Source organism: Pseudonaja textilis, chromosome 1 (assembly GCF_049901715.1).
Source record: "Pseudonaja textilis isolate UNSWEBS1 chromosome 1, rPseTex1.2, whole genome shotgun sequence".
Lineage (NCBI taxonomy): Eukaryota > Metazoa > Chordata > Lepidosauria > Squamata > Elapidae > Pseudonaja > Pseudonaja textilis.
In genome coordinates, this window is record NC_141990.1 from 26,576,882 (window position 1) to 26,593,689 (window position 16,808).

Consider the following 16,808-nt stretch of genomic DNA (forward strand, 5'->3'; position numbering starts at 1 on the left):
ATTATATTCACCCTTTGGATTGCCAACTATTGGGTTTTCTTTACTAAATATCTGCATTTTCTTGACAGGAAAATATATCCATTATCTTTTCTTTATCTCATATGTGATAAAAGGAAAATTATTAAAATAGTTTCTGCTGCAGGTATCAAAAGTCACTTTGCAAAGGAGATGAGAAGCAAAAATAATAATAAATTATCGAACAGCAGATTAATTCTACAACACATTCTGTGACTATAACTCTTCAGTTTGTGATGGCTTCGTTGTCCTTTGGTGTTGTGTTTAATTCCTGAATTTTAGATCAACTTTGAGCTCTACTCCACTATTACACACATAGGCTCGCCTCAATCCCAGCAATTTTTGTCTGGTACAGTACAGTACAATAAAATTTATCTTCCTCATGGGGAGCAGATGGATCTCTTGTATTAGAACAGTGTGATCTTTCAAAACCTCTAGAATGGTAGCTGACTACTTTTCCATATTTGAATCATATAAATCAAATAATCTTATTATTTACTACAATTGTGCTTCTTCAAGGGCTATTCAGTAACTTCAGAGCACCCACTAATTGTGTTACACGCAGCCTTTAGAACTAGGGAAAATGGTGGGAACTGTCTGCTATGAAGGAAGACATGGCTCTTCCCCAAAACATAGATATTTCAAAGGTGCAGAGTTACAGTTAGGTAAGTTCAAGTAGTCCTTGTTTAGTAACTGCTCCATTTAGTGACTGTTCACTGTTATGATAGAGATAAAAAAGTAGCTTCATGACCAATCCTCACATTGACAACTTTCTCAGGTCTGTATAGCAGGGGTGTCAAACTTGCGGCATCACATTGTTGTCACATGATGTATTACAACTTTTCCCTCTTCGCTAAACCATGGATGAGTGTGGCCAGAGTGTGAGGGATCCAGCCCACGGGCCATGACTGTGACACCCCTCCTGTAAAGTAAAGTAAAGCTAAAGTAAGATCGTAAGCATAGTTGGAGTTTCACGTAGTGTAGTGACTGAATTGTTGTCTCAATTGTGACTTTGTTGTGGCTAAAAAAAGACTACCTATAACCAATTCTTAACTGCTATCTTTTCCATCTTGGAGTACTTATGTATAGTAATGTATATGGGTGCAAGAATCTACATACATTTTTGGTATTTATATATATATTTGTGTATCTAATGAAGATTTAGATCTGCATAATATAGATAGTCCTTGACCTACAACAGTTCCTTTAGTGAGTGTTCAAAGTTACAACAGTACTGAAAAAAGTGACTTATGACCGTTTTTCACACTTATGACCATTGCAGCATCCCCATGGTCACATGATCAAAATTCAGGCGCTTGGCAATTGACTCCTATTTATGACAGCTGCAGTGTCCTGAGGACATGGGATCCCCTTTCGTGAAGTTCTGACAAGCAAAAGTTGATGGCGAAGCCCAATTCATATAATCATGTTGCTAACTGAACAGCTACAATGATTCACTTAACTGTGACAAGAAAAGTAATAAAATGGGACAAAATTCACTTAACAAATGTCTCACTTAGCAACATAAATTTGAGCTCCGTTGTGGTCGCACGTTGAGGACTACCTGTATATTAATCTTGCCAATTTTTAGAATACTATTCTATCTACCATTAGAATACTATTTCTACCATTCTAGAAGGCATTTACATTATTTTATTAAGTTTTGTCGCTGAAAGTTGCACTGAGGCTCTCTTATATTTGCAGTCTTCTGGAGACTCACAAAAATAAAACTTAAATTGGGAATGGGGTGGTGGAGAAGCATTAAAACTTTTGGATGAAGTAATACTGGCAGCTTTTAAAGGGCATGGTTAAATTCACAGGCAATGCTTCATGTATTGGCTTTGAAAATTCCAACACTTTTTAGTCTTTATGGCATTTTAAGATAGATCTCAATAACACTCATAAATGCTCCTGAATTGGGACAAAATGTTATCTCTTGCAACAGCTAGCACTTGGATTGGAGCTAGGTCTCTTAGTTTTGTAAAAAAAAAAAAAAGACAGCAATTGGCATGCATACAGAACAGTGCAGAGCAGCTTTCTAGCAGAAGCTTCCAGAGTTAACTAAGAGATTATGCATACATGTGATTGGCTGTTCTTCCTGGTTGCTAAGGAACGCTCTGCACTTTACTGTTTAACACTTAACTTGCAGTCTTTGTGTGATCTCCTAGCATTGCTGTTTTCCCAACATGATGTTCATACCTGGAGGCAGAAGGTATGTCTTCCCAGTGGTTCTTGGTGCTGCTCTTCTGCTTTGCAGCCACATAGCATTATATGTTCTTCACATGTGCTTACCCGATTTTATGGTATTCTGGATGATTCACATAAAAATATACAAAATACTGCTTTGTAAGTCTGGCTAAAATTTTAATGAGATCATCTTAATTCATGGAAGTGCTTTGTTCCTTAGCTTATCACTTATATTTCAGCAATAGCACATATATAAAACGATGCATTGGTTCACGTACCAAGTTGATTTTCAGAGAACTGAGGCTTGCAAATTTAGGGGAAAGATATTGACAAAAATGCCAAGAATAAATGCAACAGGCATATGTAACATTTTAACTGTGTGGTTGATGTGAACATTCATAACCAAAAAAACCCTACTCCATTTGAAGTCTATAAGGATACATCTTCACTTAACCTCCTTATTGTTTATTTCATTAGAATTAATGAAATGAATAGTAAGGATGTTGGAAGAACAGGTCACCTTATATTGGTTGAAATCCCTATATTTCATTATTCAAAAGATAAAATTTGTGTTCCAGTTTTTAATGTGCAAAAACAAATATTTATTTCCTGAGTGAGAAATAAAAGGGGTTTTACATTCAGCATCAGAACTGTACAGTTACATTTGTTTATTTTCTATTCTCCAATATCCTTTCATCACATATCTGAGGTTCATGGGAAGTAACAATATTAGTATAAAACAGAGAAACATAAAATACTTATTTTTCATGAAATTTACTGAAAGGACAGCATGAACGCATACAGCTTGAAGCTGGATTGTGGGGTGATAACATAACAGACAACTCCTCCGATGTCAGTAAATGCATCAGTTCCAAAACATTTTGTCAATATGTATTTGGAGCAGTCACTATTATCTAACCACAAACCACAAGTAAAGTTTGTATTTGCTGACTGAGAAAATCTTCTAGATTGCTCTTCTGCTTCCAACTGTCGGTGAAGCGAAACATCAAAGCTAGAGAGGCAGAGACATCCTGCTTTTGGGGACCCAAAACAGGGACAAAGTGGGGACATGTTCATTGGGCACTGGCTATTACCGGCTGAAAGTATGTATTCCCATAATGAATGAATTGGGAACATATGTGCTTACTTTACTTAGTGCTATATAGATATGCTGTAGATGCAGTTTTTATTTATGGTATAACAATGAAACTCATGTTTGAGTTTTAGGGTGTTGGACTAATTGGGGAACTTGCTTTCTTTTCTTCTTCCAGAATTTACTTGATGCTGTTCTCACCCAGAAGAGGACAGTTTACTGACAACTGCCCATTGAAGATCAGTGCACACGTGTATTGAAATTCTAAGATTGCTTTGTACAGTTTATATGCTTTACTGAAGAATCTCATTTTTTGTTTCTCCATGAATTATCGGTCACCTCTGGAACAGTAGGAGGTAAGTTGCTTTCTTCCAGTTATTTCTTTTCTTGCCTTTTCTCCTCTCCACATCTTAGTTTTTAAATAAAAATAGATTAATGCTGTAAAAGATGGCTCTTGCATGGATTCTGTCTGTGTCATTTTGCTTAAAGCAGGAGATTCCTCTTCTTTTCTTTAGTTTATTTTCAGAATTACATTATCCTGAAGTTGTTATTACCAAATCAGTCTTTCCAGTGCATTGCAACAAAGATTCTGCTAGATATGGTGGATGTAGTAAAGAGTTTTATTTCCTTGGAGCCAGGCTTTGGGCTTGAAGAAGCTGAGGGGACTTGCTTGCAAAGTAAACTGTACATGACCGAACAGGAAAAGAAGCTGATGAAATTAAGGTTAAAAATGAGAAGACAACCCAATTTTTAAACATAATCTATTCTACTGGACTGATTTAATGTTATTTGAATTCTGGAATTCACAGCTTCCACAATGCATGTGTAATCTGGGAACAGATTTAGGCAGGTAGTTGAAAAACTGATCTTTCTTTTGTCCACTCCTGAAACTTGAGCTAGATCTTTGAAGGTGGTGGTACATAACTACACTTTACTAATTTCAGAAGAGCTAAGCAGAGTGCAAATTAATTGGGAAATTAAAGAAAAAGATCCTGGAAGTAAGGCAATGGCAATCCACTGCCATATTTTTGCCAAGAAATAACACGGACCTGTCCATATAATCAGAGATGTCAAACTTGCAGTAAAGGAAGATTTTACCTTTTTTCAAGTACTGTAAGACCAATCTGCATGACCTGTTTGTCCCAACATGATTGCAGGTCACTAATATTTCTTGAGGTTAAAGATATATTACATCAGGGGTCTCAAACCTTGGAAACTTTAAGCTTGGCGGACTTCAACTTCCAGAATTCTGGGAGTTGAAGTCCACCAGGCTTAAAGTTACCAAGGTTGAAGATCCCTGCACTACTAGCCACCAAGAAGGCAAACTCTCCAGACTTTTTCTGTTACGCATCCAAAGTAATGTTTTCCAGTTTGTGCCAGCAAAAGCGATACTGTCTGGTTTATCTGCTGTACTGCATTTTATTGCAGGCAGATGCATCAATTCCAGGTGGCTATTATGTGCTCTGGGGGAGATGCCCCCCTTCCCGATGGACAAGAGCTGTTACCCTCTATGTCCATTTTGTTCTTGACTGCTGAGTTTCTGAAGCAAGAATAATGTTATCCATTCAGTTATGTCTGATTCTTGGTTATTCAACAGGCCAGGTCTTTCCACATCTTCCTATCTTGTACTACTACTTTGAGTTTCTCTGTGCTCTGACTGATGTCAACTTTGATGGTGTCCAAACACTGGGTTTTTTTGACAGGCTTGTTTCCTTTTACTGCCAACTGTCCCAAACATAATTGCTTTCTCCAGTGAATTCCCTCATGACACGGCCAAAGTAACTGAGTCCAGGGCTATATAATACCCTATATTAGAGACATGGAAAGAATAAATAGGGAAAATGTCTATGAAGATTCTCAGTCATCCAGGTCATAGTTGCAAAAAATAAATAAATCCAAGAGTAGTAGGGAGATTACGTATTAATTAATAGGGAGATTGTATTCTTTGGCAGAAATTACCCTTGTAATGCATAATGTAATATAATTTTGCTAAAATTTGCTACTAAATTATCAGTATACCCTATCAGCCTTTCATAGAATGATGAAGACTGATTTTAGCCAGGCTTTAGCGGAAAGAATTGTTATGCCCAGATTTGCTTATGCATATATCTATGATTGTGGTAGATTATTTAGGTTTCATATTAGGTTTAGTTTGATTTTGTCTATTTTTGGTTTTTATTTATTTGTGCTGCATTGAGTAATAAATTGTGAGTTGGGCAATCTTATACATTTCTTCAACAAATAAATAAGCTGGATAAGAAGGGAGATGCTGTTTTTTAAAATGTGCATGCCATAAATAGAAAAGCCACTCTGAGACTGAAAGTTTATGTGTTTGGTTTTGGAAAAGAAAAAGGTGGTACAAACTTTAATTCTGTTTTATTTTTTAGCTGAACTCCGAAATTTTTTTTAAAAAAAATTGTATTTAGTTCAGACAAGCTAAGTTCAAAGTATGGTTTATTAATTAGCTATAGGTATACTTCATACCAATTTCAGAATTTGCATATGACGGGAAGTTGATATTTTCAGTTTTTCCCCCTCATGTACATAATGACTGGTTTTCTTACTGCTGAAGAACATGTTGCTATAGTATGCGGATATGAGTGAGTAAAACTCTTTGTTTCGTAAGATCAATTGTTATCAGTTATCTCTCATCAGGATATAAAATGCGTCAAAAGTAGCAGTGCCCTTGTATGTTGCCATCAGTAGTCCTGGGTTAGACAGTAATATGAGGTGGGGGAAAAGTGATGACATCTCACCCTTTCTTGGTAATCTCAATCTTTCCTCTACCTCTTCTTCTTTATTTTTATTTTTTTATTGTTTTCCAGTATTTATTTATTTTTCTTACCCTAATGCTCTCTTGATGTTTTCTTTCCTTTTTCTTTCCTTTTCCTTTGCTTTCTCCTGCCTTTTCCTTTTAGTTTTATTTGAACAGATATTTAAACATCTCACCAAGAAAAAGGAGGGACAAAAAATGAATTAAAAAGAAGTCTTTAGGTCAGTAAAATTGAACAAAGTAATATTAGATCAGTACTGCATAAAAATGTTATCTTGTATCAATTTAACTATTATAAAAATAATCATAATTAACAAAGGCAACCAGTGTCATAATCAGTAAAAAAAAAAGAAAAAAGGATTGCCATCCAGAAATGATACCACTAAATGATTATCTTTGAAGAAGGGTAACATAAATGGGAAATTCTTGGTGACCAAACATTGCTGCTTTCTGTTGACATCTCCACAAAACATTAGGAACAGATACAACGAATCTAAAGTTTAGCCACATCATATTTGAGTAAAAGATAAAAAGTTTAACTTGTTATGGTTTTCAAATATTTCGGTCTCATTTTAAAATATTATTGAGGATCCCAAAGAGCTTTGGTTTATGTGGGCTATGTCTACAATATTTATTGTGTTAGAAATCAAATCTGAGATTTTAAAAAAATATGTATTTATTTGACTTTGCAGACATCCTGAAAAGGTCTTGGGATCTCCAGACCACACTTTGAGAAACAGTGGTATAGATAACTGTAATCAAAGTGGTATACATTGCAAAATGTTAACAGATTTACAATGAAAAGTATATAAGCACAGGAAATTGTGGTAACTTGCTGCACAATTTATTCAAGAAGCATATAACTTAATAAACAATGGAGTCCTCAGAGCTTCCTATGTCCAAAATCCAATATTTTCAGATTTTCTAGAAGACCACAATGGTTGGTCAAAAGTTGTGTGAATAAATTACATGTTTAAAACTTTCTTCTGAAGCAGAAATATTTCTGACTCAAAATGTTCTGATGCTGAGATCTAGAAGAGTACATGGAAACTAGTTGTAGCCATGAAATAGTAATACTGCACTGTTTCTGTAATAGCCATTAGCAAACATGCAAATTTTATGATGAAAGAGAAAACGGTCAAACAGGGAAAAGTGAGCTAAAACAGGTAGTCCTCAACTTGCCACAGTTCATTTAGTGACTGTTTAAAGTAACAACAGCAAAAAAGTGACTTAGGACCGTTTTTCACACTTATGATTGTTGCAGCATCCCCATTGTCACCTGAGCAAAATTCAGATGCTTGGCAACTGACCCATATTTATGATGATTACAATGTCCCAGGGTCAGGTGATCCCCTTTTGTGACCTTCTGACAAGCAAAATCAATGGTGAAGCCAGATTCACTTAACAACCATGTTACTGACTTAGCAACTACAGTGATTTACTTAACAACTGTGGCAAGAAAAATTCTAAAATGAGGCAAAATTCACATAAATGTTTCACATAACAACAGAAATGTTGGACTCAACTGTGGTCATAAGTCAAGGACTAACTGTGCTGACCATACTGTAATGGGATTCAGGAAAAGAGTCTCAGGAGAAAGCAGGTGTTGATGAGAGAAACACAATATGAACATCAGGTTGAATATCAGGTAAATATCAGTTGAAGCTAAAGAGTCATTGTTAAAGCAGGGGGGGGTCAAACTCATGGCCCGTAGGCTGACTAGTTTAGCAAAGGGAAAAAAAGTTGTGATACGTCATGTGACCTCACTGTGAGGACACGAATTTGACACCCCTGGGTTAAAGGGTTTATATTAAGGTGACCAACTTTTTTACAATGAAAAGGAGGACACAGATAAATTGAAGAAAAAAACCCAAAGCCACTTGCGTGAGGCGCACTCTTGCATGTGGCGCACTCTTGAACACAGCGCACACTTGCACATGGCGTGCTCTTGCGTGTGGCGCACTCTCTCAAAACAATTTTCCTGTGTGGAGTGCATGCGTCTCATAATCACGTCTCGCTGACGAGTCTTGACGAATCGTCATGTCAAATACAAATACGTTACATCACCCACAATGGATCGGATCGGCATCGATCAAATACGGAGATTTACAGATTAGTCTTCAAATATCAAAAAGGAGGACATGTAGGAGGACACTTTTCGAGAGAGGACAGAACTTACAAAAGGAGGACTGTCCTATCTAAAGGAGGACAGTTGGTCACCTTATTTATATAATTATTCTATAGGCATAATTGGGAAGCAGTACTTGAAATAAAGTGTTCTAAAGAAGACAATGCTTTAAATATTTTTACTCTTCAATCTATTTGTGCTTAATGTCATTGCTATGTTATTAAGTTGTTTTGGACTTGAGAGGCCTTTCCTCAGTCAGATGCCAGTGTGTGCGACAGACCAATTCTATAACATAATGGTCATGCAATCTGCAGTGCTCACCCCAGCATTTTTGTTTTATTTTTATTGTTTTACAGTATATTCATTTTGTTTTGTTAAATATCTTAACAGATGTTTGAAAGCATAACCAAGAAAAGAAAGAAAGAAAATAGAAAGAGAAAAAAATGAGAAACAAGGGAATGAAAAAGAAATAGAAAAGATATGTATAATTTGTATAAAACTGAATGAGAATTTTCAAAGTAACAGTGGATTTAACTGAATAATTTATGTCAATTTAGCACTTTAAAGTTATTATTGAAATCAAACTATTATTCAGTCATTAACACTGGCAACCAGTATGATAGGAGCAATAAATTAGTTTCAGTGTATTCTGGAAAACCTTAACCTTATCCTAAATCAGACAAGAAATAAAATTATAAATCCATATGTTAAGAAAAAAAACCAAATTTAAACATGATGCAAGTCCATGTGCAGAGTTACACTCCATAAATGGTCTCCAAGTTAAATTATATTCAAGTTAAAAGTATATTATTGTGTTGGGTTGTTTTATATACATACTGCCCTGTAATAATACATGTTATGAAAAGCAGGCTGAAAATCTAACGGTGATTTAAAATACCAAGTAAAACTGAAAGCAAATCTGGCTTCAGTGAGGATTTTGTGTGAGGATTTTCCCACATGTTTCACAGAAGAACAGATATAGTACATTTTAAATTATAATATCTAAAAAGCACTCAAATGTTCCTAAGATGTTGTCCATGATCTGATCAAACACAACATTCAGAAATGTAAGGGCATAAGGACAGAATATATGGGAGGAAACAATGAAATTTTCTTAGATGTACTTTGATCTGTCTGGATGTGTACAGAATTTTTAAATCAGGGGTGAAGAAATATGGCCCCTTTAATGAGCTGTGGACTTCAACTCCGAGAATTCCTGAGCCAGCTGGTTCCCCATCCCTATTCTAAAGGAAGGATAGCATGCATTCTCTTCAGTCATAACTTGGCAGCTTAAATGTATAGAAAAGTTGTAGGTAAAAGGCATGTTATAATACCGTGATGGCAAACCTATGGCACGTGTGCCACAAGTGGCACGCAGAGCCATTTGTACTGGCACATGAGCTGCAGGCAAACTAACCTCACTGTGCATGCCTGCACCTCACAGCTGATTTTTTTTCAGTTGGTTTGAGGCCCTTTTTTGCCCTCCCAGAGGCTTGGAAAAAGCTTCTGCAAGGCTTTTCAGGACAAATTATAGGCCCGTTTCATCACTTCCTGTAATACCAGAAGTGACAAAACGGACCTATAATTTGGCCTGAAGAGCCTTGCAGAAGCTTTTTCCAAGCTTCTGGGAGGCCGAAAAAGGCATCAAACCAGCCGAAAAATCAGCTGTGAGGCACAGTGCAGGTAAGGGGTGGCTGGGAGGGGGGGATTGCGTGCGCATGTGCAGGGCTGTGGGGAGTGGGGGTGCACATTGCATTCTGGGTGCTGGTGTGCAAGTGTGTGCACACGCTACCGTGTGCAATTTTTGGCACAGGAGTCCAAAAAGGTTATCCACCACTATTATAATATATGGTATGATATTGTTTAAAAATATTAGGAGGCATAATTAAAAATGTACAGATAATCCTTGACTTACAACAGTTCATTTAGTGACTATTTGAAGTTACAATGGCACTCAAAAAAGTGGCTTATAATCATTTATCACACTTATCACCATGACAGCATCCCCACAGTCATGTGATCAAAATTTAGACACTTGGCAACTGACTCATATTTATGACAGTTGCAGTGTCCTAGTATCGTGTGATCACCTTTTGCAACCAAGTCAATGGAGAAGCCAGATTCACTTAACAGCCGTGTTACTAACTTAACAACTGAAGCAATATGTGGCAAGAAAGGATATAAAATGGGAGAAAACTCACTTAACAAATGTTTCACTTAGCAACAGAAATTTTGGGCTCAATTGTGGTTGTAAGTTGAGGATTACCTGTACATCATTTTTGAAACCAACTGGAGCTCACTCACAATATAATTTCATATTAGATTTTCCATCCCTTGTGTGTTTATGTAACATTTATAAGGATGGAGATGATTGCTTGGCTTAGATCATGGTATATATGAAAAGGTCTACAAAATCAGGTGGAAAGATAATAGGTTTAGATTATCTGATATAGTGACATAGTATATTACCAGGATCTTAATTCAGCAAAAGAGAGTGCGCTTATAAACCTGTGAATTGTGTTGTTAGATGGATAAATTATATAGATTTTTGTTGAGAGATTTTACCTTTTGACATTTGGAAGGATTACAATGACCCTACAGTGAATTTTATCTAGATGCAAAACTCAATTCTAATTATCCTAATATTGTGAAAGAGGATTTTGTTTTGCAATGTCATCTATGAGAGAATATAAAGAAAAATATTTAATGGTAATGCTTGCTTTAACATATTTAACTGCAGATGTTTTTTCTGTGTTCTAGAAGCATTGAACAAAAAATTGAAAAGCACCCAATAATATTTTATCTAGCAATCTTTTTAGCTGAGTAATTTATCTTAAATGTTCTCGACATACATCCAAGTTTTTGGCACAGACTTTAAAAAGATCATTGGTAAACAATCCATTTCATCAGAAATGATGGGGCATTCAGTGAATCTAATTTTGTATTTTAGAGTCATAAATTAATCTTACAAGAGAAGCTTTGTGTATTAATTTTAAATGAAGAGATAGTTTAATTTATGGTTTTAAGTGTATGAATTTTAGAAAGAACAATGATTCTTAAGTTGTTGGTCTGAACTTGCTCTGCATGAATTGTGAGTATGTTTAAAGGAACCAGGTATAGTGATACATTTGTACATTATAGTGATACATTTTTTCAAAGTTCAGGGGTATTTTTTGTAGTTGAGAAGTTGTCAAAATTACGTCAAGTTTTGTACAGAATCCATGGGTTATGATTTGTCCAGCAATCACACAAGCAATAAGATTGCAAAGATTGGACCCATTTTTATATGAAAGTGTCTAATGGTTAAAAGGGATTTCAAAATATTATGATTTCTCAGTGGGGAGAAGTTTGTTGGGACTGTTTATATGTGCCATCCTACTTAGACAGTTCAGGACAAGTAACCACATGTTTTCAAAAATACACGGCTGGATCTTAGTCTTTTGGGGGGCTGAGCCATTTCAGACTTTACTATTCAAATTTGAACGAGGAGCAGTGTTTGGAACAACATGGAAGAGTATTCAAAATCCATGAGCAAATGTCATAATTTATATTCTAATCATCTTGCACCATGATTGAAAACTGATCCAGCTTGTTAGTCTCCTCTTTAAAAAAAGGATATGACAAATGAGTGTCATCCGTTGCATTCCCTCACCCATAGAAATGTTTAATGATTTGTTTCCCTTCCCCTGAAACCTAGGAAAGTTTGATTGCCACCAGACTGTTATAGCACACAGCTTAGAGAAGTTCTTGTCCAGCTGTTTCTTAGTAGCCTTAATGTTTAGGACATGGTTTTAATTCACTGAATGGTTTGTGGGACTTTTACACAGATTTTCCCAAGGATTGCTTCCTATGGATTAGGAGCAAAGTATGGGAAACTGAATAAGAGAAGAATGTTTTTTCCCCCAAGTCTCTTGTATTAAAACTGCAATATTTTAACATTTTGAAACAACACTTCTACAGGAGAATCCTTCACCAGTTTGAAAGTAGCTGCAGATGTCTCCAGACATTGTTTATAATAGGCAGATTATCAGAAATCTGGTTTAGCTGCTTGGAGATATTAGAATTTGCTGGAGGAAGGAATAATCTGTTTTTCCATTTCTGGGATTGCTTAAATTTGGAGCTGATGGATATCAGGACAATCTTATTAACTAAGTTGAGCTATTCAGTTTTCACAATCCTGGTAAAAAACCCCTTTAATTTTCCCCAATGATAAAAGAAAACTTCATTAACACACATGATATTAAAACACTAGCTAGTATAACATATACTGTAACACCTTCCTCCTCCCATTCTTGACTTTCCCTGCTTTAATAAGCATCGTGCTCTGAACTTTTTTGCCTGGCTGCAGCTGGCTGCTAAGTTTCGCTTCATGCCACCATTATTTCTTTCAGTGGGAATTTAAATGCAGGAGGAATGACATCTCCATAGCCAGTCAGCTTTCCACCCATTCCAATAATTTAGCTTTTTCAATAGAAAAAAAAAAGCCAAACATATTCAGCATCTGTTGAAAACATGGGAAGAGGGATGAAAGCATTCCCTCCCACTCCATCTTTCTGTTTTGAGCAGATTAGTGTTTGGGGTTTTTTTTGAGAAAAAAAAAACATGAACTGGCTTGGCTCAGTTAGACAGGGCACCAACTGAATGACAATTTCTGCTTTTTGTGTTGGTTGACTGAAGGAAATCTCTGATTGGCTCATGATATTGTGTGCTCTCAGCTTTCAACATTGGCAGGATGGAAGGCAATTTGCAAAGCTAAATTCAAATAATTTTGGAGCCACTGAAAAGTGGAAGGCGTCCTTATAAAAGCACTGTTAGTTGTATTGAAAAGAATACTTCAGTTGTATTGAAAAGCATACTATCCATATTTTGTTTTGATCACAGAGACCTAACAATTGAAATGTCTAATTTGTGACATATTCAAGACTCCACATTAATAATAATATATTTTAATTGGTTTCCCCAACCTTGCTTGGACGTATTCCAGAAAGAGGAGATACTATATCTCTTGATAACTGGTTCCAACTGCTGAATTACTCTGGTAAAGCACTTTATTTTATATGCTGCCAAAATGCCTTCCAAAACTTAAAACGGTATCTTTCACCTTGTCCTTTGGAATGATAAAAGCAGGTCTTGAGCATTGTTGCTACATACACAGAAAGCAGGTGGAGCTTCAATCTACCCATTGTAGCTGCCATTTTGACTTCCTTTGCCCCATCCCTGGTCCATATGTGTTGGAAACTTACACAGTTTACTGAAGCAGCAAGATTGTTGGCACTGGGGAAAAATATTCTTAGCAACCCACTTGAAATAGATGTGTTCATAGTCTTGTTTGCCAAAATTTTGTGCAATTAATGAAAGCTGATACCTTTGACTGGAGTGCAGGAATTTGAGTTGTGAGCTACTTTTCATGAATGGGTGAATAAAATGTTTTTTTCTTTCAGATTGAAATTCAGCCAGTCTGAATTGAGCAAGGCTTCCACAAAATATTATATGCATAATGTATCTTTTCACCTGCAATTTCTTCCTCTCAGGATTTCTGATTTGCTATTCAAACACATGGCATTTCCTTCAAAAATACTTAGCTTTTGCAGGAATGAAACTGATATAATAACAGAAAAACAAGGAAGACATTTTTAAATCGACTGTTTCACACTTTAAAATATTTAGCAATGATATGAATTAAAATGTAATATCAGTAGATCAGAATCTTAGAATCCCTTTGCAATAAGAAAAATGAAATTAAAATTCTTGAATTGATGGTTTTTCTTTTATTCCCTTTTTGTTTTGTCATCTTATGTAAAAGAGATACTTTACAGCATTAAAAGAAAATATAATTTGGTATCATGGTTTTAGTTTTACCACATACCTGTGTCAGTGTGTTTTTTAGAAGTTATAAATACATTTTAATATCAAAGGAACTATTCCTTCAAAGGGAATTGTTGCCTTTTATAATTCACATCATAACCTCAACAAAGGGTGGAAACATTCTTGTTAAAAAAATGGCTTGCTCAGAGCAATTTGGCTTACTTTTGAGGAAACTGAGAGGGTTTTGAGGCTGAGTAAGCAAATAATGAAATATATGAACATGCCACTAGCTAATTAGTGAATTTTAATAGATTAATATCATGCAGATAATTTACTGGTATGTATTTGCAGTACAGCTATTAATTAATTCCAAAGACAAGCCACGTATCTTCAAATCTTAAAACAATATTGTGTCTTTACTTTCTTTGAATATGGCAGAAATATATTTAAAAGGTTTTTTCAAATATATTTAGAAGGGTTTTTCTTTTTTATATAAAAAAGGAAAAGTTTTTCACATAAATATGCCATGTGAGCTCCCCTACCCTCCATAAAACATTGTTTCATAATTGCATTGAACAACAAAATAAAATGTACGGAGCAAACACTGTCTTTTCTGCCACAGGCAATGTCTAAGGAATGTCTAAATATGTCAGGGTCTCAATATTACCTAAAAATTGAGAAACAAGCTGGTGATCAGTGCCTTTTGCCCCTAGGTTTATACGTTGAGAAAGATCTCTTCCCTGTTTCCACAACATTGTTCTCTCAGGCTGGTAGGCAGGAAGAAACCTGGTAATGTTTCTGTTCATTTGCATGCAGACTCATAAAGTCCTTGATCATTAGCACCTTTGTATATTTGAGTCCTTTTGTAGCAAGGTAAAATAATATAAAAAGGGAGTGGAAGGTCCTCCACTTAACAACAGTTTGTTTAGTGACCATTCAATGTTATAGTGGCACTAAAAAGTGACTTATGACTGTTTTTCACACATACGACTTTTGCAGCATCTCCATGATCATGTGATCAAAACTGGTAACTTGGCAACTGACTCATATTATAGTGTCCAGGGGCCATGTGATCACATTTTGTGACATTCTAACAAGCAAAGTCAATGGGGAAGCCAGATTCACTTTATAACCATGCTACTGACTTTACAACTGCAATGATTCATTCAATAACTTGGGCAAGAAAGGTCATAAAGCAGTTAACAACTGTCTCGCTTAGCAACAGAAATTTTGGGCTCAATTGTTATAAATCACAGACTACCTGTAATTTTAATTAAATGTATTTGTTGCAGAAAGAGAAACCCTGTTGTCCTGAAAATAAGACCTATCCCAAAAATAAGGCCTAACATTTTATGCATGTGCCTAATATAAGCCCTCCCCCCCCCCCCAAATAAGCTCTACTTAAGTGCCTGTGCAGCCAGATGGCTGCCCATTCCGGCTGGTTGCTTGCAGTGCTGCTGACACAAGGTGAGGCGAGTGGGTGAGCTGCCGCACATGCCCTGCACCGGCTTACGTGAGGGACCCTGCAACCAGGCCATCCATGTCCAGAAAACTGCCTCGTGGCTGCAGCACCGGCATGTCGCTCAGCCTCCTCTGTTGCAGTCATGAGTAGGCATCCATGCGGGGTTCTGCTGGGCAGGGCTGCTGGAGCCACCAGCTAAAGGTGAAGCAGGTGTCGGGGCATGGGTGGCCTTGCTGCAGGGACTCTGAGGTAAGCTGGTACAGGGCAGATGGGGCAGCTCCACCACTCTGCCTTGTGGCAGCAGCAGCACTAACAAGTCATGTAACCTTCTGCCCCACCACGAACAAACAGAAGAATTCAGCCTCCATACATGGGAAAAAAATAAGACATCCCCTGAAAAGTAAGTCCTAATGCTTATTTCAGAGCCCAAAAGAAAAAAAGACTGGCCTTATTTTCAGGGAATAATGTTAGGGTGTTATAAAAAGCATTTTTTCTGCTCAAGTATGAAGTATAGAGGCTTTGTTGAAGTAACCAGAACATAATCCTGTTTGAAAATGATTTCTAAAGTATTGTTTATCAAATGTTTTTCTGTTAGTTCAGATAGATGAGAAATTTTGTTATGATCTTGCTTTGGATGTATATTTTTGTTTCCTGTCATGCTCTGTGGTAAAATCTATGAGTTATTATTTTGATGTCCTGTGTACAATATATGCATTGAAATTATAATGGATGAATTGCAAAATGTATGATAAGGTGTTGGTACCACATGCCATTTATAAACAGTGCCCACTTGACCTGCTTTCTTCCTAATGTGCTTGTTCAAGCGGATACTACACAGCTGTAGATTAGGGATTAAATTGCACCTGGGCCATAATAGAATCCAGTTCCTTTTTATCAGGTTACTTCAGAGGCAGAATGATGATATGATTTCTTGCAAGAAACTGGAGCATATCATAAGTGACAAACTTTTACTGAACCAAGATAAACACTTTTGTAAATGTGACTGCTTCTCCAAAGGAAATATAGAGCTAAATTAATAGAATTGAGTATTAATTACTTTACTAAGTGGTTCACTGGACAAATACTTCTAATCTGAATTCATATAGGCTGAATTTTGGAAACAATTGAGCCTTGGATTGCCCTTTTGGGTGCTTAATTAAATATTAGTTTTACCTGGTGTAAGGCAGTTTGATCTTTCCACACAGAGAATCATGAGTTTAGAATGTCACATTTTCTGTTATTTACAAGTAGAATATTTAGTAACTCTTGGTTCATTTGAACAGCATGCATGATAATAACTGAAAGTTTTAAAAATATAGTTCATCCTATATAAGAACTCGAGGTA

At 36.2% G+C, this 16,808-nt stretch overlaps 1 protein-coding gene across 1 annotated transcript in view; it reads left to right on the plus strand.

Moving 5' to 3' along the window:
- Positions 1 to 16,808, plus strand: part of NCOA1 (nuclear receptor coactivator 1) — a 282,196-nt gene that overhangs the window by 68,980 nt on the left and 196,408 nt on the right. Inside the window, 1 exon segment of the mRNA XM_026715989.2 lies at positions 3,474 to 3,651. The gene's annotated coding sequence lies outside the window, so the exon portion shown is untranslated.